This window comes from Culex quinquefasciatus, chromosome 2 (assembly GCF_015732765.1).
Source record: "Culex quinquefasciatus strain JHB chromosome 2, VPISU_Cqui_1.0_pri_paternal, whole genome shotgun sequence".
Lineage (NCBI taxonomy): Eukaryota > Metazoa > Arthropoda > Insecta > Diptera > Culicidae > Culex > Culex quinquefasciatus.
Genome location: NC_051862.1, coordinates 142,838,354 through 142,864,670, shown reverse-complemented (window position 1 = coordinate 142,864,670; position 26,317 = coordinate 142,838,354). Strand labels below are relative to the sequence as shown.

General features: G+C 33.9%; 1 protein-coding gene across 9 annotated transcripts in view; it reads left to right on the top strand.

Annotated features, from left to right (window-relative positions):
• Positions 1 to 26,317, top strand: part of LOC6046331 (tyrosine-protein phosphatase Lar) — a 483,374-nt gene that overhangs the window by 24,494 nt on the left and 432,563 nt on the right. For all 9 annotated transcript variants that reach the window (XM_038253031.1, XM_038253038.1, XM_038253036.1 and 6 more), the window contains exon 2: positions 17,117 to 17,302. The gene's annotated coding sequence lies outside the window, so the exon portion shown is untranslated. The remainder of the gene's footprint in view (positions 1 to 17,116; positions 17,303 to 26,317) is intronic.

The following is a 26,317-nucleotide window of genomic DNA, read 5'->3' as shown; positions in this document are numbered from 1 at the left end:
TTAGTGGTTATTGTACACACAGTTATCTGGGGATGTTATTTACTGGGTGTTGTAAAATATTATGTTGTATGTTATTCTCCAGATATGACAAAGTTTTTGGAAGATCATGAACATAAACTAACAACTGGGTCAAATCGGGATTACAGCAGGCAGCAGGTTTTCGAACACTTAAGATCTTAAAATTTATTTTTTTTTAATCTCTAAACTGATACAATCAAAAGATCAAAATGCTATCTCAATTCACGCATGTATTTTGATTTGCCCCAGGGGACAGATTTTCATTACTTTTCAGTAATGAGCAATTCCAGCCCAAAACAGGAATTTTTAGGTACTTTTTTCTCGGAACGGAATCGACGTAACACCTTATAATGTGGCCCTCTTAAACCTTGCGGTTTCGTCAACGGATCCACAGGTGTGTATCGTTCTTTTTGCGACAAGACTCCGCCTCCCGGGTCTCCTAAGTGTGAAGGTATGGCACGGGGAGAGGGCACCGAATACCTATATTTTTACACTTAGAATTTTTTGCGTCCGCCTCGGGATTCGAACCAGCGACCTCTGGATTGTGATTCCAGCGCGCGGTCCGATTGATCCACACAGGCAGACCCTCTCCGATTTCAATGAAACTTTGTATACATGTTATCCTACGCTTATATAAGCCATTTTTCTGGATATGGAGCCAGTTTCACTCGATAATGACATTTCAGAAGGGCGTAAGTGTTTAAATATTTTTGTATTTCGTAATTTAAATATTGCTGTATCCCGATGTCTCGAAAATATTTTTACCGGAAAGCTTGTCCAATTTCCCATAAGATTGTCTTCGATCACTTTTTAAAATAACTCGTACTTTACGATTTAAGCTAATTTACTATCTAGGTTACTATACGACACTGAAAAAATATTATGTGTTCAGTTATGAGCCATGTAATAAGCTTATATCTGTAAACCCATACATTCAATTGAAATATGGTCAAAGACTAACTTATAGGAAATTTGACGAGCTTTCCGGTAAAACGACTGAAAAATCAAGTCTGTCGTATAGAAATTGCCAAAAACCATAAAAAAACCCTATTTTTTCAACATGTTTTTTTTTTAAACTCGCAATAACTTCACAAGGATTGAACTTAGGACAATGGTCAATATGGAGACTTTTATGTAAAATTGTCTGGAAAATCAACTCTTGTGTTTGGTTTTTGAAAATTTTGATGTTAAGAGCACTTAAAAAAAACAGTTTCAGTAATTTTGACTTTTAAACTTCAAAATAAAAAAAACTCATAAAGCAACGGCTTCGAGATACAGCAATAATTAAATTACGAAATACAAAAATATTTAAAACACTAACGCCCTTCTCAAATGTAATCATCGAGTGAAACTGGCTCCAAAGACACAAAAATGACTTATATAAGCGTAGGATAATATGTCTACAAATCGGAGAGGGTCGGGTACAATCACATCGTGCAGTCTTTGTTTACACTCCGAAAATAAGTTGATTTTTCAAGGTTAAAAATTTGATGGTTTTATTGTTAAATTTTACCTAAATTAATGTAAAAAAAAATTGAAATTCAGCAAAATCTGATAAAAGCTTCACCAGTTCCTAAAGTATAATTTAATTTTTGGACACATAATCTTCCTCCAATCCTAGATGTAATATTATCATCAGATGTTCTGTGTAAAAGTTTTTCCCTTCCAATACCTGCATATACCAATGGTTTGCCCACCCAAGTTTTCATAAAAAAAATTTCTTAAAATTATTTTTAATCAAGTAACACCTAAATAGAACAATAAAAATCAATGGATGCCAAATGTTTTTTTAAAGGTCTGTAAAAAGTCTGTGTATGTCTGCGCATTTGTCTAAAATTCAAATAAATCAATTCACAGTCAGATAAATACATGAGAAATTGAGTTTTAAAGCATTTTAAGACAAACGAAGTAAGTCTCGGTTGATATATCTACAAAGAAATATTTTAATGAAGATTTTTCAAAATCTAAAAAAGCAAAGCAATCCACTTTAACGACCCCCGGGTCTTTTGTGGGCTCTGTTGCAAGTTTCTGCTCATTTCTAGGCGTCCGAAGGTTATGTGTGGTGAGTAACTCAAAACCTCTTTTACGCAAATGGACCGACGTTTTACTTCCCCATCCGATAGAAGCCCAGGAGGATAAGGCGGGAATCGAACCCGCACCCCATAGCAACTTAGGGTTCGGAAGCCGAAGCCGCTAATCACCGCGCCACGAGGCCCTCCCTTTTTCAAAATCTGTGCACCTCAAATAATGTCTGGCACAGGCTTAAATGTCAATGAAATACAGACAAATGTGTGCATCTGGCATCTTTGATACAAATTCAACTTTTAATTTTCTTAACTACCCCTCCACAAAATTTTCACAAAAAAAAAAAACGGAAGAAGGACTTTTCAAATTTATTAAATTTTCCATCATATTTTTTAACCAATTGAAAACAACACAAATCAATTTTGTATGGAGTGTGAACAACCGCTGAACACCCTGTATAATCATAAATCTAAATTCTATATCTTGGGATAAAGTTTTTGAACGATATTGCGCCGTCACCAAACACTTCAGTAAAAAAAAAAGTTCCAACAACCGTTTATTTGAGTTCATAAGAAATACAGGCAAAAACATTTTCATAGAGAAATGCGATTTCAATAAATCATAATTTTCATACATATCGTCGCCATCGTGCTAACTTGTCGTACGTGCATTTTGGGCCAAATTGAGTTAAGAACGCCATTTTGTGCAGCTCACAATGCCTCACCTTTTGACCTTCACAGATCCCCAAAATTCGATTTCAATCCTGAGATATTCAACAAAAACCGAAAAAACTCCGTGCATTTTTGTCACTTTACATATGAAAGTAGTTTCAATCTTGTCGTGCTATCTTGTCACTCCATGAAAATTGATGTAAGTGCGACAAAAGGCCAAAGGGATTTCAGGCCAGGAAAGTCAGGATGCGTTTGTCGCACGTACAAGCTAGACTACCGTTAACATTTGTAATTATAACTCGGGACTCCAGCAACCAACTTCAACCAAACTTTGGGACAATGCACAGAATGGTGAGCCAAACAAAACGTGTTTGTTATTGTTTACATTGCGTGCTCTCGTTTTTGAATAGTCAAGGTCAAACATTAAAACGCGTTTTTCTCGGAACGTCAAAATGGCGGGTGTGACAAGATAGCACGACGACGTCGATATGATAAAAATTCAAAAAAATACAAAAATATGGTTTAAGAGTATAATTGAAACTTTAGTCGTAAAGGTTTTGCCTTCCTTTCGTTACTGAGGAAAGGCTATAAAATCACTCGAAAAATTATCTTCAACCTCCTAGACCCACCTTCATGTATACCTATCGACTCAGAATCAAATTCTGAGCAAATGTCTGTGTGTGTGGTGGGATGTTGATCAAAAAATTGTCACTCGATTATCTCGACATTGGCTGAACCGATTTTGTCCGTTTTGGCGTCATTCGATCCGTCTTGGGGTCCCATAAGTCGCTATTAAAAATTATTTAGTTTAGGTAAGTACTTCAAAAGTTATGCTAAAAAAACTATTTTAACAAAAGTCCGGAAGATTGTAAAAAAGGTGGTTTTTGTAAGAAAACCCGTCATGCTATACATTTTTATAAAGGTATTTAAAAGACCTTTCCAACGCGTCCAAGACATTGAAGATCTGACAAATCTATCAAAAGTTATAAACACTTAAGTGTTATTTATACGCTTTTTGGAGGCCGGATCCTAGATATGTTGATGAAAACGTTGTCCGGATCTCTCATGCGACCTATCGTTGGATAGGTATTCAAAAGAACTTTCTAACGCGTCTAAAACATTGAAGATCTGACAACCGTATTAAAAGTTATAAGCACTTAAGTGTTATTTACGCAATTTTTGCATTTTGGATGGCACCCTTTAAATGTGAGGAAGGCGCCAACCACCTAAGGGTGTGGTGGGATGTTGAACAAAAATTGTCACTCGATTATCTTGCCATTGGCTGAAGCGATTTTGTCCATTTTGGCGTCATTCGATCCGTCTTGAGGTCCCATAAGTCGCTATTAAAAATTATGCGGTTTAGTTAAATACTTCAAAAGTTATGCTAAAAAAACGATTTTAACAATAGTCCGGAAGATTGGGTGGTTTTTGTAAGAAAACCTGGCTGTTATAAATTTTTAGAAAGGTATTTAAAAGACCTTTCCAACACGTTCGAAACATTGAAAATCTGACAACCCTACCAAAAGTTATAAGCACTTAAGTGTTATTTATACACTTTTTGGAGGACAGATCTCAGATATTTTGATGAAAACGTTGTCCAAATATATCATGCGACCTAACTTTGGATAGGTAAACACGACCTCCGGTGGGTTAAATCCAACGAATGTGAGGAAGGCACCAACCACCTAAGGGTGGATTAAGTAACGTTTTGCCTTCCTCACGTTACTGAGGAAAGGCTATAAAATCACTCGAAAAATTAACTTCTCAATTAAACCTCCCAGACCCACCTTCATGTATACCTATCGACTCAAAATCAAATTCTGAGCAAATGTCTGTGTGTGTGGTGGGATGTTGATCAAAAAATTGTCACTCGATTATCTCGACATTGACTGAACCGATTTTATCCGTTTTGGCGTCATTCGATCCGTCTTGGGGTCCCATAAGTCGCTATCAAAAATCATGCAGTTTAGTTAAGTACTTCAAAAGTTATGCTTAAAAAACGATTTTAACAAAAGTCCGGAAGATTATAAAAAGGGTGGTTTTTGTAAGAAAACCCGTCATGCTATACATTTTCAGAAAGGTATTTAAAAGACCTTTCCAACGCGTTCAAGACATTGAACATCTGACAAATCTATCAAAAGTTATAAGCACTTAAGTGTTATTTATACGCTTTTTGGAGGCCGGATCTCAGATATGTTCATGAAAAAGTTGTCCGGATCTCTCATGTGACCTACCGTTGGATAGGTATTCAAAAGACCTTTCCAACGCGTCCAAAACATTGAAGATCTAACAACCCTATCAAAAGTTATATGCAATTAAGTGTTATTTACGCACTTTTTGCATATTGGACAGCACCCTTTTAATGTGAAGAAGGCGCCAACCACCTAAGGGTGGATTAAGTAACGTTTTTTTTTATAAAAACAGTTGTCAATTTTATAGAATTTGAACGTTGGACTTTGATGCAAATAAATGATTTAAAAAGAAAGATTATTCAAGTGTTTTTCAATTCGATACATTTTTAAAAATGAAGATAGTGTAAAACTGTCGATTCAATTTTCTATATTTTAAACGGAATCTTCAAAATCTCGAAATAACCGTCTACAACCTACCCCGCCTCTAGGAGGGCTTTGATCTAAAAAATTGCCAAAAATTATTAAAAAAGCATTTGAAAGAAGAACTTTTCAAATTTTAAACAATTTAAGTGTTGGAAGTATGACTTGCTGTTATATTTTTTTCGGGGGTCAACTTTGGCTGTGTTTTTCACTAATATATACACAAAAAATCACAAAAAATAAAAAAAATATAAATTTTAAGAAAGAACAACTGCTGCGTGTGCTGCGGTGGTGGCGCCCCCATCCCATAACCGTAACCACGTCGAAGCTCCAGAAAACAACTACAATTTCCCGTCAATTTCGCAGCCAACCCATCCCAAACACCCATTACCGACCTCAACACCACCACAAGCGCCGCTCATACAATTTAGATGATGGAAATTTTGCGGTGCGCATTTTCCATTTTCCCGGGGCGGCCCACCTTCGAATACAGTTGTTGTGGTGGTCGAAGAAAGTCCAAGGACCTTCCTTCCTCCCTCCCTTTAGCGTAAGTGTTCCGGATTCCAGCGAACCGGAATCGATTACGGGGGTTAAGGGAGACTTTTGGTTGTGTCCCTGCTCGAAACGATCCAGCTTGACCCCGTTCTGCGCTATAGCCGAAGCAGAACACGGCGCTGGAAAGTGGAATTTTCAATTAAACGAATACTTCGAAATTCTAATTTATGGAAATAGTCCAGGTAATTTCCTTGAGAACCCCGGGCGAACAAGTATGTGTGCTTTCGCACCTTCCGGAATCGACAACGGCACTTGGGCTGAGTTTGGTTCAAGGTTGGTGACAACATGGCAATGTTAAAAGCTGATACCGATCTCGGAGTCATGCCAAATGAACATATTATCATCCAGTTGTACGGGGTGGAACCTTTGATGGGGTTGTCATTTTTGTGATGGGGAAAATGAGGGGTCGGACAAGGATTACGAAAGTTTTTTTTCTGAATTTTCTATATTTTAAGCCAGAGTTTCGTCACACTAAATCTCTTTTCAATTCTTAAGTTAATCTCTCCCAACCCAGTTCCACGGCTATCCCGGCTCGTTAATCACTCGATAAAACATTTCAAAGTATTTTCACTTCCACTTGGCCTCAACCAATTTCCACGAACCCCCCCCCCCCCCCCTCCTGCGGGTGACACCAAGTGGCACTCGAAAACAACATCACCGTGGCTCCCACAGATTACCGGTGATTTACAATATCGACGGCCTGGAGCTCTTTTTTTGTGCTCTCCGTCCCTACCTCCCAGAGCTAATTAACACAGGTGCGAACCGGTGGCCTCCCCTACTCCCTACCCGGGCTGGCTTTCCCAATGACTTCCCCCGCCGAGTATTATGTGATTGACCTTTTACCGCCGAACCGATGGGGGGTGGTCAGGTTTCAGACTCGACGGTGCGTTTTCCAGATAAAGCAGTATTTGTTTCGGCGTAACCATGGAACCAATGGAAAACCGTGGATTCCGCCAATTTTTCGCTTGATTTTTGTCTTGTAAATTGATGCCACGGGTTCTGATTTATTTGTGTGTGTTTTCGTAGGTTAAACCAACCTTTTGACACGTTTTGACTCCACTTGACTCCAATTTACTTTGTTCAAGCGGAACTGATTTAATGCGACTAAGAACTTATCACATTTTTACTGTTAATTTTACTGTACACTTTGACTCCAGAGCAGTTCTCTAGGATTTCGGTCATTCGATTTTTTTTGTATTTTTTAATCCGACTGAAACTTTTTTGGTGCCTTCGGTATGCCCAAAGAAGCCATTTTGCATCATTAGTTTGTCCATATAATTTTCCATACAAATTCGGCAGCTGTCCATACAAAAATGATGTATGAAAATTCAAAAATCTGTATCTTTTGAAGGAATTTTTGATCGATTTGGTGTCTTCGGCAAAGTTGTAGGTATGGATACGGACTACACTGGAAAAAATAATACACGGTAAAAAAATTTGGTGATTTTTATTTAACTTTTATCACTAAAACTTGATTTACAAAAAACACTATTTTTAATTTTTTTATTTTTGATATGTTTTAGAAGGCATAAAATGCCAACTTTTCAGAAATTTCAGGTTGTGCAAAATCACTGACCGAGTTATGAATTTTTAATCAATACTGATTTTTCAAAAATCGAAATTTTGGTCGTAAAATTTTCAACTTCATTTTTCGATGTAAAATCAAATTTGCAATCAAAAGTACTTTACTGAAATTTTGATAAAGTGCACCGTTTTCAAGTTATAGCCATATTTAAGTGACTTTTTGAAAATAGTCGCAGTTTTCATTTTTAAATTAGTGCACATGTTTGCCCAGTTTTGAAAAAATATTTTTGAAAAGCTGAGAAAATTCTCTATATTTTGCTTATTTGGACTTTGTTGATACGACCTTTAGTTGCTGAGATATTGCAATGCAAAGGTTTAAAAACAGGAAAATTGATGTTTTCTAAGTTTCACCCAAACAACCCACCATTTTCTATCGTCAATATCTCAGCAACTAATGGTCCGATTTTCAATGTTAATATATGAAACATTTGTGAAATTTTCCGATCTCTTCGAAAAAATATTTTGGAATTTTCAAATCAAGACTAACATTTCACAAAGGCCAAACATTCAATATTACGCCCTTTTAAAATGTTTGTCTTGATTTGAAAATTCCAAAAATATTTTTTCGAAAAGATCGGAAAATTTCACAATTGTTTCATATATTAACATTGAAAATCGGACCATTAGTTGCTGAGATATTGACGATAGAAAATGGTGGGTTGTTTGGGTGAAACTTAGAAAACATCAATTTTCCTGTTTTTAAACCTTTGCATTGCAATATCTCAGCAACTAAAGGTCGTATCAACATAGTCCGAATAAGCAAAATATAGAGAATTTTCTCAGCTTTTCAAAAATATTTTTTTCAAAACTGGGCAAACATGTGCACTAATTTAAAAAAATGAAAAACTGCGACTATTTTCAAAAAGTCACTTAAATATGGCTATAACTTGAAAACGGTGCACTTTATCAAAATTTTAGTAAAGTACTTTTGATTGCAAATTTGATTTTACATCGAAAATGAAGTTGAAAATTTTACGACCAAAATTTCGATTTTTGAAAAATCAGTATTGATTAAAAATTCATAACTCGGTCAGTGATTTTTGCACAACCTGAAATTTCTGAAAAGTTGGCATTTTATGTCTTCTAAAACATATCAAAAATAAAAAAATTAAAAATAGTGTTTTTTGTAAATCAAGTTTTAGTGATAAAAGTTAAATAAAAAATCACCAAATTTTTTTACCGTGTATTATTTTTCCAGTGTAGTCCGTATCCATACCTACAACTTTGCCGAAGACACCAAATCGATCAAAAATTCCTTCAAAAGATACAGATTTTTGAATTTTCATACATCATTTTTGTATGGACAGCTGCCGAATTTGTATGGAAAATTATATGGACAAACTAATGATGCAAAATGGCTTCTTTGGGCATACCGAAGGCACCAAAAAAGTTTCAGCCGGATTAAAAAATACAAAAATTAAAATTGAAGAAAAAAGACCGATTTCGTAGAGAATTGCTCTCCATAGGAATCGGTTCGATTCTGCGATTTGACACAACTCGACTCCACTTCTCTCTTCTCTCTTCTCCCTTCTCTCTTCTCTCTTCTCTCTTCTTTTTTTTTTCTTTTTTTTTCTTTTTCTTTTTTTTTTGTCTATCCGATATTTTTTTCTGGATTCTTGCGTAGTCCAGCTTAACCCTCTACAACTCTACCCCGCCGCTAGACGGGTTTCGATTTAAAAAAATTGCGAGAAAACCATTTTTCAACCAATTTTTGATCATTAAAAAGCATTGGAAACAAGATTTCTTAAAATTTAAAATATGACTTGTTTTACGTGACTTTGTCAATGTTTTTTTAATAATGTGAGTTTTTGGGGTCAACTTTGACTTTGTTTTCAATAACATTTCGTATATTTTAAGTAAAAAAAGTATGCAGTAAGTTTTGTAGTACCCCAGACTATGTATCTTAACAATTTAATAAAAAAATTAAGCACAAAAATGAAAAAGTGATTGTAAAGACATGAAAAAAAGATAAAGATGGCAGAAAATAGAAAAGACCAAATACTGCCAAAAAAAACAAACATAAACTAAAAAAGATAAATGAAAAAAAAAAACTAAGCTGAAACAAGGAAACATAAAAAGTTGCTCAAAATTACTTCTCAAACACGGGAAAAATAAAAAATTTCGAAAAAATTTAGCGGTAGAGGATTAAGTAGTGTTATTGGAATTGTTTCTTTTTAAAATTCTCTACCCGTACTTGTAAATAATGGTAGTTATTATTTCTAATGCTTTTTTATTTTTTATATAAAAACATATTATAAAAAAAATACAGTTGCGAAAAAAACATGAATACAAAATCACAAGAATCCCTAAACATAAAAGAGTTATTTAAAAAAAAATCCTTTCAAAAATCCTTTCAAAAATACTAAAATTCTTAAATACTAAAATACTAAAATACTAAAATACTAAAATACTAAAATACTAAAATACTAAAATACTAAAATACTAAAATACTAAAATACTAAAATACTAAAATACTAAAATACTAAAATACTAAACTACTAAAATACTAAAATACTAAAATACTAAAATACTAAAATACTAAAATACTAAAATACTAAAATACTAAAATACTAAAATACTAAAATACTAAAATACTAAAATACTAAAATACTAAAATACTAAAATACTAAAATACTAAAATACTAAAATACTAAAATACTAAAATACTAAAATACTAAAATACTAAAATACTAAAATACTAAAATACTAAAATACTAAAATACTAAAATACTAAAATACTAAAATACTAAAATACTAAAATACTAAAATACTAAAATACTAAAATACTAAAATACTAAAATACTAAAATACTAAAATACTAAAATACTAAAATACTAAAATACTAAAATACTAAAATACTAAAATACTAAAATACTAAAATACTAAAATACTAAAATACTAAAATACTAAAATACTAAAATATTAAAATACAAAAATATTAAAATACTAAAATACTAAAATACTAAAATACTAAAATACTAAAATACTAAAATACTAAAATACTAAAATACTAAAATACTAAAATACTAAAATACTAAAATACTAAAATACTAAAATACTAAAATTCTAAAATACTAAAATACTAAAATACTAAAATACTAAAATTCTAAAATACTAAAATACTAAAATACTAAAATACTAAAATACTAAAATACTAAAATACTAAAATACTAAAATACTAAAATACTAAAATACTAAAATACTAAAATACTAAAATACTAAAATACTAAAATACTTAAATACTAAAATACTTAAATACTAAAATACTTAAATACTAAAACAACATGCAACAATACAGAAGTATTTCAAATGCGTCATCATTCACTTTTGAAACAAAAATTGGGAAAATATTAATTAGGTCGATGCAAATATTGTGCAATGTTTTGATCCTCGACTCATTTGGAAATACAGTTGATATGCAAGCATTAGTTGTCCAGGGAAGGTTAGATTTCACAAAAGCAAATTATATTAAAATTCCAATTTGCCAAAACATATTTTTATAATGTTTTTTTTAAGAAGGTTAAAATTATTTTTATCGCAGGGGACGCATTTTATATAGATTTCAATTGATTGCACTTAAATTGTTACTGAAAATTTGTAGTTTTTTGAAAATATATTATAGTTGCCCCTTATTTTTCGAGCAATTTTTGATGAGGAGGGATTGGGGTGGGGCAATAGGGACTTTTTTGAAAGCTCAGACAACCCCCTACCCTTCTCCCCTTCGTGGACAATTTCCATACAAAACAAATCTTTTTTGTATGGAACGTGGACAATCGAACCCCTTTCCGATTAAAACTTTAAAAAATACCTTCAATTTGGGTATGTCTTTGGTAGTTTACCTACTTTTTCTCAGCATGGGCTTTAATAAATTTTCGGTAAAATATGGATGTATTTATTTATTTATTCATTATTATAATTATTATTAAAGGTGACTAGATTTTGAAAAGGAATAAAATATACCATTCCACTTGACTCAACATTTTTAAAGAATTTCAATTTCTTAGAAAAAAAACCTCCTCCAACACACCGTGCGCCCTTCTTCCAGGGACTCGTTTGACTACCTTCGGCTTTCCTTGGAAATCAACCTGACACCTTTGGCCTCCCCTAAATTCATGCCCTCCCGTTTCAAGCAATTCCTCACAAAAAAAAACCCGAGCCCTTCACCGAACAGAAGAGTCAAAGGAGTGGCTGGAGAGGGGATGATTCCTTAATAATTTGCTTTTTTTCTGCTACCGTGCTGTGCGGCACCACAATTTATGGCAGCCCAGATATATCTCGATAAATTCCTCCGACCGTTCCTAGCCGGTTGACCCCACCACCGCAACTCAGCTGGAGAAGGCGGGCGCCACTTTGGAACGACCAAGTTCTTTGCGCGATAGACGGCACGGGGTGAAAACGCATCATCATTCGCACGGTGGGGTTGAAGAGGGAGAAAAAATGGTCGAAATTGGTTGTTTATACTTATTTTTTTTATTTTCTGTATTTTATATGCAAAAATCGAAGTTTGAAAAAATGTAAATCACTGTACAAACGAAGTCATCAGTTTCTTTTATCTACTAGCCTTTCTCACTCGACTCAACGGCACTGGAGAATCCGCTTGCCATGATTTAGCTCTATTTTTGATGAGTCGGCCTTTTTTGCATTCCGAAAGGAAAAACGAATCCTTGGCGCTCCAGGTGGCCACCCGCTGAGCTTCGTCGGAAGGATCGGAGCCAACCGGGTCGGAGAAATTACACTGCAATTACGTTTTGTAGGCCAGCAGTTGCAGCAACGACAGAGAGCCAAGAACTCTGTAGTTGCATACATAAGTGGTTTGTAGGGGTTTGTTAAAAGCTACTTTGGAAAAGTTGGAGGAAAAAATTAAAAGGTGTCATTTTTTAATTAATGTCAAGTATGGTACTTGGGGACGTTCCAAAGCTTCATAATTTCATTTTTCAACACTAATGGCGAACATGCTTAGCAGAATTATTCATCGTGTTCAAGGACGCTCATCTAATGCAGGTGAGTGTTCATGTCTAATGAGGTACAGTTTTTATTAACATAGGTGCGGGATGATTCACTGAATGTAAGAAGTTCTAGTTATAGAATGTTTTGAGCCTTTCTGAAGCGATTTTCACTTCATTTAGCAAAGATTTTTTCAGCACGAGTTGAGGTTCACCGAAAATTTTCTCACGATGAAAAAAGGCAGGTTAAAGTGGGGCTTTTTTGAAACATTTTTAGAACTAAATTGACATATCGTTGGGGTTCAGTTGGAACTTTCTCATCAATATTCATTGAAATACTTTTAATAACAACTATGCATATATTTGAACATTTTTTAAAAGTTTTCAGACCCATAAATAAACTTTTCATTGCACAACTGATCGTAAAGGAGGTATTAAACTATGGCAAACAAACAAACATACTCGCAATTATTTTATGTTTGACAGTTTGCCAAACTCGCAAACAAATGCAGGGAAACAATCAAAGCCGGCCTACTACCAAACTGTCAAAAAGTTTGTTTGTTTGTTTGTCATACCTACTTAAAGACACATTAAACTATTACCCGAATCCAAATTTGAGCATTTCAAAATTATTGAAAAAAAAGAAAAATTTCACCAAAAAACTATTCAATAGCCCAATAGATTTTGGAAAAAAAAAACTTTTTCCTCGATTCAATAGACTTTATAGATTGAAGTAGAATTTATAAGAGAGTTTGCAGAATATTTTCTTAAATTAAAATATCAGCGCTTATTTAATTTTTGCAGAAATAAACGCAATTTCGTAAAATTAATAGCAATTATCTCTAAATCCTAGATTAAAGTTGGGTGCTCGATTTGCGATTAGGTTCAATTAAAAGTCTTGACATAAATTATCCCATTCTTTCAAAAAGCTTTTATAGAGCAATTCCAGCTCAAATCAGGATTTTTTCTGGTACTTTTGTACCCGACCCTCTCCGATTTCAATGAAACTTTGTAGACATGTTATCCTAGGCCTATATAAGTCATTTTTGTGTATATGGAACCAATAGTACTCGAGAATAACATTTGAGAAGGGTGTAAGGTATTTAAATATTTTAGTATTTTGCAATTTAAAAATTACTGTATCTCGAAGCCGTTGCATCGTATCAAAAAGTGGTCAAAGACAAACTTGTAGGAAATTGGACGGGCTTTCTGATAAAAATACACTGAAACAAAAATACACGCCACTTTTACATCATTTTTCAATTTTTATGTTTAAAAGTTAAATTTGAAGGTGATGTCACGATTTTTTTTCGCTCAAAATTTTTGAGGAAATACCCTAAGATGTTACCAAAAGACTGACGAAAAATGCAGGATGGTATGTCTCTCCTAAAAAAATACAAAAATCATTTACTAAAACTGTTTTTTTGAAAAGTGGTCTAAACGTCAAAATTTTTAAAAACCAGTAGTGGGAATCGATTCCCCAGATAATTTTACATAAAAGTCTCGATAATGACCATTGTCCTATGTCCAATCCTTGGGAAGATACAGCGGTTTTAAAAATAAAAATGTTGAAAAAACAGGATTTTTTGTGGTTTTTGGCATTTTCTATATGACAGACTTGGTTTTTCAGTCTCGTAAATATTTTTACCGGAAAGCTCATCCAATTTCCCATAAGTTTGCCTTTGACCGCTTTTTGATTTATATCGTTTTTATATTTACGTAATCAAATTTACTATCCTGGTTTCTACCACACTGAAAAAAATATTCTATTTTCAGTTATAAGCAATGTAATTAAGCTTATATCTGTAAGCCCTTACATCCAATTGAAATGCTGTCAAAGGCAAACTTATGGGAAATTGGACGAGCTTTCCGTTAAAAACATTTACGAGACTGAAAAACCAAGTATGTCATATAGAAATTGTCAAAAACCACCAAAAATCCCGTTTTTTCAACATTTTTATTTTTAAAACCGCTGTATTTTCCCAAGGATTGGACATAGGACAATGGTCAATACGGAGACTTTTATGTAAAATTGTCTGGAGAATCGATTCCTACAACCGGTTTTTAAAAATTTTGACGTTTAGACCACTTTTCAAAAAAACAGTTTTAGTAAATGATTTTTGTATTTTTTTAGAAGAGACATACCATCCTGCATTTTTCGTCAGTCTTTTAGTAACATTTTAGGCTATTTCCTCAAAAATTTTGAACAAAAAAAATCGTGACATCACCTTCAAATTTAAGTTTTAGACTTAAAAATCAAAAAATGTCATAGATGTGGCGTGTATTTTTGTTTCAGTGTATTTTTTTCAGAAAGCCCGTCCAATTTCCTACAATTTTGTCTTTGACCACGTTTTGATACGACGCAACGGCTTCGAGATACAGTAATTTTTAAATTACAGAATACAAAAATAATTAAATACCTTACGCCCTTCTCAAATGTTATTCTCGAGTACTATTTGTTCCATATGCACAATAATGGCTTGTATAGGCCTAGGATAACATGTCTACAAAGTTTCATTGAAATCGGAGAGGGTCGGATACAAAAGTATCAGAAAAAAACCTGATTTGAGCTGGAATTGCTCTATATAAAAAAATTGAAAAAGAGCGAAAGAGCCGTTCAAAAGAGCCGCTCTTTTTAATGAGCGAGCGAACATGAGCGGCTCCTTAAAAAGAACAGTTTTGTCCACCTCTAAGAAAATCACACATTTTTGCATTTTTGCCAAGCTAAATGTTTTGAGCTTTTATTGAGGAGAATTTTCCTAAAATTTTGCTAAGGAACACTAAAAATTGGACCTCTGATTGCTGTGAAACAATAGTGCAACATTTGTGAAATTGTCTGATCCCCTTGAAAAAATATTTTGAAAGTTTGGGAATCAATATTAAAATTTGGAATGCGCGTATTATGGAATATTTAAATATTTTTTTTTACTATCAAAAACACCATAAACTAACTTTTTCATAAAAGTTCCGGTTTTTGTCCTTAGAATAATAAATTATTTTCAAAAAACCTAGTTCCTATTTATTCTGATTGTCTTCAGCACTACCTACAACTTTGCCGAAGATACCAAATCGACCAGAAAATTCACAATTGGGAAGGGGGAGAAGGGAGGGGGGCTCAACCATGATTTCCCAAATTTCTAAACAAAATAAAAACATAGAATATGCTTAAGACTTGATGTCTAAGCTATCAAAATATTAATAAAAAACCATATTTTAAAATAATACTTCTTATATTATTTTTCCCAAACTTTTACATTTTGTTTTAAAATAAAATAAAAACTATAATTTTTTAAAACAATGTATTCTAAATGTTTTCAACTTGATTAAACAAGTTGGAGGTTGCAATAAATGCTGATAATGAGACTAACTTTATTCAACATACGCTTTCTTGAAAAAATATTCTTCTTTTTTTATAAGAAACCTGTTAAAAGTAAACACAGGTATTTTAATATTATTTTTTAAATTAATACCTCCAATGCGAACATTTGTTTCTTTTTGCTTCTGTTTTTTTTATACAATTTGCATTATTTAGAATATATTAAGTGATAGTAAACGCTTACTTAGATGTGCACTTTGTATTGTTATTGTTTTGAAGTATTAGCAAGACATTATTGTTCCAAGACGGACGTTCATCAAATTGTCAAGGGTTGTACGATAAAAATCAATATCTGATCTGATCTTTTAATCTGATTTCACATTTTTTATCTTAATCTTAATCTTAATCTTTAATCACATCCTACTGAGCTATTTATTTAGTTGCAGATGAAAACGAATTTTCGAAGCTACAATTGAACGTCAAAGTGCGTATATGTCAACATCAGGTGCTCGATGGAATTACATGCTGTTTATAACGCTTTCCACAGAACAAAAAGGGATTCAAATTCGAAAGTAGTTATGCAGCCCGTTTTTGGCAACACGACTTTTCGACACATTTGACTTCGTCGAAAATGTCTGATAAATGAGACTGACTACATTTTTATGTATAACTTTTGGACCCTAAACCAACTCAAATGAGACCGGTTTGATCAAAATCGGTTCAGCCAGTGCTGAGAAAACTTAGACACACACACACACATTTGTTCAGTTTTCAATTTTGAGTCGATAGGCGTACATGAAGGTGGGTCTTCGAACTTTTTATTAAAAAAAACATTTTCAGAGCAGGATTATAGCCATACCACAGTGAGGAAGGCAAAACTATACACAAAACTTGATGGCACTGTACAATATTATAAAAAAACGTTACTTAATCCACCCTTAGGAGGTTGGCGCCTTCCTCACATTTAAAGGGTGCCATCCAAAATGTAAAAATTGCGTAAATAACACTTAAGTGCTTATAACTTTTGATAGGGTTGTCAGATCTTCAATGTTTTAGATGCGTTGGAAAGGTCTTTTGAATACCTATCCAATGATAGGTCGCATAAGAGATCCGGACAACGTTTTTATCAACATATCTGAGATCCGGCCTCCAAAAAGCGTATAAATAACACTTATGTGCTTATAACTTTTGATAGATTTGTCAGATTATCAATGTCTTGGACGCGTTGGAAAGGTTTTGATAACATACAGACTTGCTCTGATAATAATGTATAGGAGGTCTAATGAGAAGATCGGTGGTTTCCTACAAATATTCAGAATTCACATTTCAAAGTGATATTCTTTACTCTCACGGTGATTCTAAGAAAGTTTTATTTATTTTAGAGCCTCCTCACCCCTCTTTCTTTATATTTATTACAACTTTTTTCTTCTTCCCCACTCCATTTCGTTACAGATCAAAACGTCTTCACTGAGTGCCGTACACTTACAAACAACAAACAAAAACACACACATACAGCCATGCTTGCGTCGCTGCCGAGCCGTCAGTAGCTGAAAAGAGAGAGAGAGAGTGTTTGTCTTTGCCCTCACACACGCTGAGTAAATAATCATAACAAGATTCCTGACTGTGTCGCGCAAACGAGTGAGTATCATGACTCTTTTTGTCTTTTTTGTGTTGTCATTTAGGGGTAACAAACGTCAAAGGGAAAGTACCCTTACGCAACGCACACTCTTTCTCAACCGTGCGTCGTCTTCAGAAGGTCGTTTCCTTCACGGCAAGGGTCATAATTCTTGGCGTTGAATCCTTTCGAGATGGATAGTTGCTCTACTCTTGAGTCATTCTTTGTTGAAGATTTTGCCGGGGAAAAGCCGCCCCAGTCGTTCTGGCATTCTTCCGCCTGGGGATCACCATTATCCTTGGCGAAAGGCATTTTTCCTTTCCATTCTTCATATTCTTTTTTTTTTGCTCATTTGAGGATTTTAACCCCTCTTTCAAGAATGGGACGTGAGGAGGACGAGATGGAAGGATGTGTTTTGTCTGGAAATAATGAGAAAAGATTTGATGAACACTTATGGATCGGAAGTTTGCTACAGTTTATGGGGAAGAGTGCGGTCAATGTACTGTTTAATGTAGGGAATCTGTTGATTTCAGAAGAAAGATACATGATACAATTACAGGGGATGGTTAAACTGCACAAAATGATACATTTTAACGTTAATGTTTACTAACTTGATATTTCTGTTTTGCTTTTAAAAGCCGCCTTAAATAAAAATATCATTTAAAAAGTCAATGTAAGTATAAAAATATATATATGTAGTTTTTGGCGAATTGTTTTGTCATTTTGTATGGACAGCTGCTAAAATTGAATGGAGACATATATTATGGGTGATCCAATGACAGAAAAAGGCTTCTTTGGTCATAGGGAAGGCCCCCAAAAAGTATGAGCCAATTATAAAAATATAAATAAATTCCTTTTCAAAAGGGCGTAATATTGAATATTTGCCCTTTTTGAAGAGTTGCTCTTGATTCCAAAATTTTAACAATATTTTTTCGAAAACAACTGAAAATTTCGCAAATGTTTAATTAAACATAAAATATAAATTTTCTTTTTCTATTATTCGCTATATTTCAGCAACCAGAGGTTCAATCTTCAATGTATGTCAGGCAAATTTATTGGAAATTTTCACAACCTTCAAAAAAATATTTTCAGGAATGGACACTAGGGGAAATTCTCGTATCTTTGGCAGGTTAAGCACTCGCTCCTAACTCCATCCAATTTGCTGATTTTCACTACTAATTTTGCAAAACTTTTGATAGAAACATGCTTGCTTACTTCTTATTGAGCTATTTATCACTCGATTTCTGTTGAAATCGCTTTTAATGAGCTTTAATTAAATGTCAAAGTTCTGACCTACCAACATTAGAGGCACGCTGGAATTAGATGCTGTTTCCCTATTTAAAAAAAATGAAATTTGGACTTTTCCCGTTAACATAAAATTGTAGGTGGCTATATCTTGAAAATAGTACACTTTGAAGTGCTTTTTGATTGCAAATTTGATTTAACATTTAAAACTAATGTAAAACAAATTAGAGTACAATTTCATTTTTTTCTCAAAAATCATAGCTCGGGGCAAAAGTTTTTGTCCATACTTCTCTTTGGCTAAAATGTTGAGTTTTTTTTTGTCTCGTAAAACAAATCAAAAATTTGAAAAATATGGATTTCGATAAATTGAATTTTTGTGAAAAAAAGTTAATAAAACTTCGGCAAGTAAAAATTGTTAGCCGAAATTTCATAGATCTTTCAATGTTCGAATCAATCAATTCAACTGTTCAATGCAAAAAAAGATTTATTAATTAAAAAAATGTGCAAACTTTTTTGTATTGTATTTTATGATAATTCAAATGCCAAAATTCAAAGAAATGGATTCATTCAGTATAAGAATTACGTTGCGCATTTTTGGATAACTCAGAGCATTTTTATTATTTATTTGATAGTTCATGTTTACATCATTTAAAGAAAGATTTTCATAGCATTCTTTACTGAAGTGTTGCAAAATTGAGATTTTAATGTTATTTTTTCTTTTTATTCATTTCTGATGACTATCTTTAAGCATTCATAGGGTTCATATAAAGTTAAAATTGAAAACCAATATTAATATTTTTTATGTTGATTGTTGTTATTCTCAGCATTGGTTAAGGAAAATTATGAAATTTCCCGGTGTTTCATTGAAATTTAAATCTTTTTCAAATTTTACGCTGTCCACGATATCGAAAAAATCATCAGCTCTAGAAATGACGATAGCTCTCGTGTTTTTTTTGAAAACTAATCTAAAACTGAACAAATCATTAAGAAATTTGATTATATTAGCATTCTAAAATCCGCAGTTATTTTTGATATGATAGTTTTCTCAAGATCAATTTATTAAACGTTTAATCTGAAAATCATAAAAAACGGTTGTAAAAACATTATATTTCAAATTCAAAGTTTCATTTTCAATACATTGAAACAAATCCGTCTTGGTTTTGAACACAAAATGCATATTAACTATTTTAGCTAGAGCGTCCGATTTCCCGGGGTTACGAAGTTCCCGGGAAACGGGAAATTTTCAACAAATTTCCCGAGAATACCCGGGAAATTTGAAATTTATTAAAATTTATTCTAATCCTGGTTCTGATTAATATTTTGTAACGAAATTAAATAAAAAAGCATTCAATGAACAAAACAAATGTTAGGGTCAATTAATGCCTCAAAAGCTTGTTAAAAAAATAATATTATTTAAAAAATCATTAGTATTTTCCATATTATTTTGCTAATCCCTGTATTTCAAAAACAATAAAAATTTGTCCATGCTTCAAAGCCATAAAATTGCCAATAAATATGTGTGAACAGCTTGAGAGAATATAATGAAGAATTATAAAGACAAAACGAGTTGAAATTTAAAAAAAATCACGAAGAAAATATTTTTGAGTCAGCAAATCTTTTTTCCAGAACAAATTTTACTTGTTTGAACTTATGAATAAATAAATAAATAAGCATTTAAATTTTAAAATTTGCTTTTTACCTAAAATATCGTATTTTGAAATCAAAACTCATTGTTTCTTATGTCTGAAGCGAGATTTTGAATTATGTTTGCATTTTTGAACACCTTCTTTATTAAATATTAAGTAGTTTTTTAACGATTCAGCTTAATAATAGATTTTGGTTGAAAGTTTGCTTTAGTTTACATGCTTTGTCATATTAAAACCTTCTACGCCCTTGTTAGCTCAAGTGCCATAAAAAATCTCAACTTTTAATTGAAATTTCTCGAACACTTATAACAAATTAACCAAATTCTTCTTGCACAACCCTCTTTGAGACATCTAATGATATTTTTTACAATTTTCATCCAATTTGGCCATGGTGAACAAAAACGTAAAAAAAACATTATTTTTTTTCTTTGTGGAAAGAGGTACCTTATTTTCAAATGATATAACAACATTTTTTGTTTAAAAAACTAACCAAAGTTATAATAGTTTATTTTCATTCAATTATATCATATTTTTGTTGCTTAACAAATAAACAAGATCTATAATCAGTTGTGAAAGCTTCAGAAACCAATATTGTCTGAAATATACCGTGATATGAAATTTTCAGACGAACAGATAAATTCAATAAGAACAGTAAATTGAATTAAATGAAATAAAATTAAGTTTTTTTTCATAAATTTTTCAGTAAATTAAAAATAGTGCCAAAACGTTAAGAAAAAGTATGCTCTTGCTTGAATTTCGAGAATTCCCAGGAAATTTTTTTCCTGGAAATCCCGGGAATTCTCGGGATTTTTTCCCGGGACGGGGAATTTGACGATCTAATTTTAGCTAGTAAGTAAAATTCCTTGAAGTTTATCTTTTTTCAGATCTTTCCTAAACAAATTTGAAAAAGGTTTAAAGTGGCCTAACAAAATAAAAATTCATAGATTTTTCGTCAATGTTTTAAAAGGAGTGAGGACAAAAACTTGAAATTGAAATTTGCATTTAGTCTATTTTTTTCATCATCAATTTCATGAAAATATTTGACAAATTAAAAAAAACTAACTAAATCCACCTATGTGGCTAATGCCTTCCTCACTCTTTACCAACAATGGGTAATAAGATGGGTTTAGTCACAAATTTCAACATTTTTTAGACCCGGAATAACAAAGTACATAAATATCAGGTCAGTGGTTATAACTCGAGGCAGGGTTGCCAGATTTTTAATGTTTTAGTTTTTTTTCGGGTAAGGTAAGGTAAACTCTTTTGAAAGGGTCTTTTGAAATAAGTTATATAATTTGAACCTTTGGCTACCAAGTGATTTAATATAGTCGCTTAAGTAACATTTGTCAAAGATTCTAGGGCATGGACATTTGTAAAAAAAATTGGGATAATCTGGGAACAATGCGAAGAGAAAGCCACGTATTCAAAATAACAAGTCTTACGGTATTTCTTTTAAATGTTCTAATCAACTAAAATTTTAAATATTTGTTTTATAATACAGTAACACAATTTAAAAAATCCACTTCAAAATATGTATTCCTCATTTCTAATTACTGTCAATAAGTTTTACTTTCAACTCAATTAAACTGAAAACCCACCAACCGACTCGTTTAAATGTCTCGGTAAACAACATAATTGACGTACGTTTTAGCACCAGCAATTCTACACACACACTCCCACGCAAACCCCCACATCTGTAAACGACGCGTATAGATTAAAGTTTCAGTGTAAATTTAATAAGCTGATTAAAAGATTTCCCACCCCGGTGTTTTGAAATTTATCTCCATTTGATTACCGACGACGCCCCCTCATTTTTCGACGCCTGTCTTCAGCGACGGACACGATACACACACCAAGGAGGGAGTACAGCCAGAGCAGAGCGAGTTTCCTTCGCCACCGTCTTATCGTCCTGTGCGCATTTGGTAACCCTTTTGGGTACATACTTTCAATTAAGGCTGTAATAATTTTTTTAAGCATAATTTATTACGTATTCAAAAACTGAACAAAACACAAAATTCATAAGAAAAATATTTGAAAGCGAAAAAACATCTTGAAAACTCAAATTTTAATAAATTAATTTCAACAATGTCTTTGAAGGGTTTAAAAATAAATATGGCAAATCTGTTCCCTTGGAACGTTCCAGCTCAGAAAGCCGTTTTGGCCCATTGAAAGGAGCCATCTTTTCAAACAACACAACATACACGCAAACACACACACCCAAGTAGCACTCATAACTTGTCGACTGTTGAATAATAGTTAGATAGCTGTTTTGAACCAACATACGAGAAAAAATGTCAACACTAGTTAAATATCAGTTTTTTTCACTACTTGTATAACTGACTTATGTAACTCATGAGATGTGTGCCATACAAGTGTTAAAACACAGTCAACTTCACTCTTTTCCAACTTTTACACAAAACATAGGGAATATGCACTCGCTCCTAACTCCATCCAATTTGCTGATTTTCACTATTAAAATAATTTTTGTTGGAACAATTTTGATAAAAACTTACTTGCTCACTTCCTATTGAGCTATTTATCACTTTATTTCACTCGAAAACACTTTTTATGAGCTGTAATTGAACGTTAAAGTGCTGATATGCCAAGATGCTGTTCCCTCATCTGGAATGTTTCACTCGAAAACAGTTTGTTGAATAAAAACAATATTGCACTGTTTGTTTCACTGCTTAGCTAACATTGTCGTGTGACGGCATCTTCTAAAAAATGGGCGTGGCCAACCATTCTATAAATAACCTTAGGTTTTCTCGCTTTGTTACACAAATGTTATCGGAGAATAGATTATATAACTGATGCTTAACATACATATTCAACTTGACATTGCGTGTTGTTAGGTGGTGTAAATTTGTACATGAGGAATTCAGAGATTCAAAAATGTTTATGTATTTAAGATTGCAATAGTTTTGATTGTTGACCGATTCATTTGTGAACATATCGCTGGTAAAAGCTACAATAATTATCAGCTTATAGAGTTTATGATAGAGAAAACAACAAATCAAAATCATAGCGATTTTCAATATTACTCCGTGGTACGGTTCTCGAAATGACAGTTGAAACGGTTTGTTATAACAAAGTTATATAATGGAGTTATAAAAACTGACTTGAAACAAACTTATATAACTTCAATTCCAATGACAGCCTTTGTTCTTTAGCTAACAAAACAGACAGCAACCTTCTTATTGACGATTAGGTCAGCTTATTTACTATGAAGCCCCGTGGAGCAATGCGGAAGAGCGCCTGGACCTGCCGTGGAGATAACAACAAGTCGTCGAAGTCGTCGGATCGAATCTTAGGAAGAGGAAGTTCATCAAAAAGGAAAATCTAAAAGTTCGCCATGCAGGAAATTTCACACTAATCACATGCGCGCCATGATTGTTTTTCTTTTTTAATTCAATTTAGAATTATTTCAAATAAATCTTGCAGAAGCAAGCGTACTTTTATTATTAGCTTCGTCGTTGATTTAAATTCTAATAAGAAACGTTTGTTTACATGTAAGTTAGTCGACGGTTAGATAGCTGTTTTCAATCTAACTTTCCTTTCCAGTGTGCGCTTTGATTTGACAGCACAGCCGTAAACCACGCCCCCTTTTTTTCGTTGAATCTCTTGTTAGATAGCAGAGTGTTGTCAAATACATTTGTACAACTTACTCTGATAACTTGCATCTTTTTCTGGCAAGTTATACAATAAAAAAAGTGCGCTTTTTCCAGTTCACAGGAGTTGTAGAACAAGTTGTGATAACGAGGCGGATTGGTTATACAACCAGTTAGGAAATACGTTTATCTGACAAAGTGTGTTGCTTGGGACACATACTCTTTTCTAAAAGCTTAGACGACAGAATTGAGGATTGTGCAGACCGTCATCAAGAGAGATCTGCATAGGAAGGATAAAACGAAGCCTTCTTCTTCACGAGCTTCTTTGCTTTGCTTTAAAAAGAAGTGGGTGAAAGGAGTAGGAGCAGATGGGGTGGTGGTGAACATGATACACTTCCAACCCACCACCCAACCCCACCCCAGCAAGCTTTCACTCTTTTTTCTCTCTCGGCAGAGCACCCATGCTGTGTGATGTTGGATGGTAAAGTTTAAACAACAGTGGGAAACGAGACAGTCAAGATAAATAACGAGATTTGTTTGAGTAGCAGAAACATCACAACAAAGTCATCTCCGGGATCCCGCCGGTTGGTTGAGATGTATATATTTCAAGGATTGTGAGGATATATGTGACGATTTGCGCTCTAGAACGAGCAGGGGCTGCAGTGAGACTGTTGATCGTTACAATAAATTTTCAGTGTTAATGGTGCTGGAATAAGCAATTTAACGAATAATAATGTTATATTATAAATTTGTTTCAAAATTGTATTAAACTCTAACGTAGTTTGTATGTGATAAAATTATCAATGTTTCCCAGTTTGGATTTTCCATGGAAATGGAAACTATATTTTCAAAACTCAGATAATTTACGAAACACAATATGTGATTTTTGACAAAGGACTTTGTCTTAAAGCTCTATCTGCGGTGTCAATGCAAAATTTTTCGAAAATGTAGCGTTACCGTCGCATGCCCTCGGCGTGACATTCTGTTTCTGTTGCGTGGATGCCGTGCCAACTATTTAAGCTAAAAGTTAGCCTCTGGAGGATTTAGTGTCCATCAGACTTTCATCAAAGACAGACCTTACGTTGGGATTTTTATTGCTCACACACACACGCACACGTTGAAAGCAACAGGTGGTGAACGAACTTGAGAGGAGGTCCAAGAAGTTATTGACGGTTGCCAGAGCGGTCACCGGAATACCGAAATGATTGGAAACAAATTGGTAGAGTATCGGCCACACCCGGAGTGGCCAGTGCCCTGAGGGAAGGTTCTCCCGGGAGGACATTTACGGAACCATACAGATTTGGGCAATATGGGTATCAAAATTCATGGTTTTTGATACTGGTAATGAAAATGGCCATTTTGACAGAATTGGCCACACCCGGAGTGGCCATTGCCCTGAGGGAAGGTTCTCCCGGAAGGACATTTACGGAACCATACAGATTTGGGCAATATGGGTATCAAAATTCATGGTTTTTTAAACTGGTAATGAAAATGGCCATTTTGACAGAATTGGCCACACCCGGAGTGGCCATTGCCCTGAGAGAGGTTCTCCCGGAAGGACATTTACGGAACCATACAGATTTGGGCAATATGGGTATCAAAATTCATGGTTTTTGATACTGGTAATGAAAATGGCCATTTTGACAGAATTGGCCACACCCGGAGTGGCCATTGCCTTGAGGGAAGATTCTCCCGGGAGGACATTTACGGAACCATACAGATTTGGGCAATATGGGTATCAAAATGCATGATTTTTGATACTGGTAATGAAAATGGCCATTTTGACAGGATTGGCCACACCCGGAGTGGCCATTGCCCTGAGGGAAGGTTCTCCCGGAAGGACATTTACGGAACCATACAGATTTGGGCAATATGGGTATCAAAATTCATGGTTTTTGATACTGGTAATGAAAATGGCCATTTTGACAGGATTGGCCACACCCGGAGTGGCCATTGCCCTGAGGGAAGGTTCTCCCGGGAGGACATTTACGGAACCATACAGATTTGGGCAATATGGGTATCAAAATTCATGGTTTTTGATACTGGTAATGAAAATGGCCATTTTGACAGAATTGGCCACACCCGGAGTGGCCATTGCCCTGAGGGAAGGTTCTCCCGGAAGGACATTTACGGAACCATACAGATTTGGGCAATATGGGTATCAAAATTCATGGTTTTTGATACTGGTAATGAAAATGGCCATTTTGACAGAATTGGCCACACCCGGAGTGGCCATTGCCCTGAGAGAAGGTTCTCCCGGAAGGACATTTACGGAACCATACAGATTTGGGCAATATGGGTATCAAAATGCATGGTTTTTTAAACTGGTAATGAAAATGGCCATTTTGACAGGATTGGCCACACCCGGAGTGGCCATTGCCTTGAGGGAAGATTCTCCCGGGAGGACATTTACGGAACCATACAGATTTGGGCAATATGGGTATCAAAATGCATGATTTTTGATACTGGTAATGAAAATGGCCATTTTGACAGGATTGGCCACACCCGGAGTGGCCATTGCCCTGAGGGAAGGTTCTCC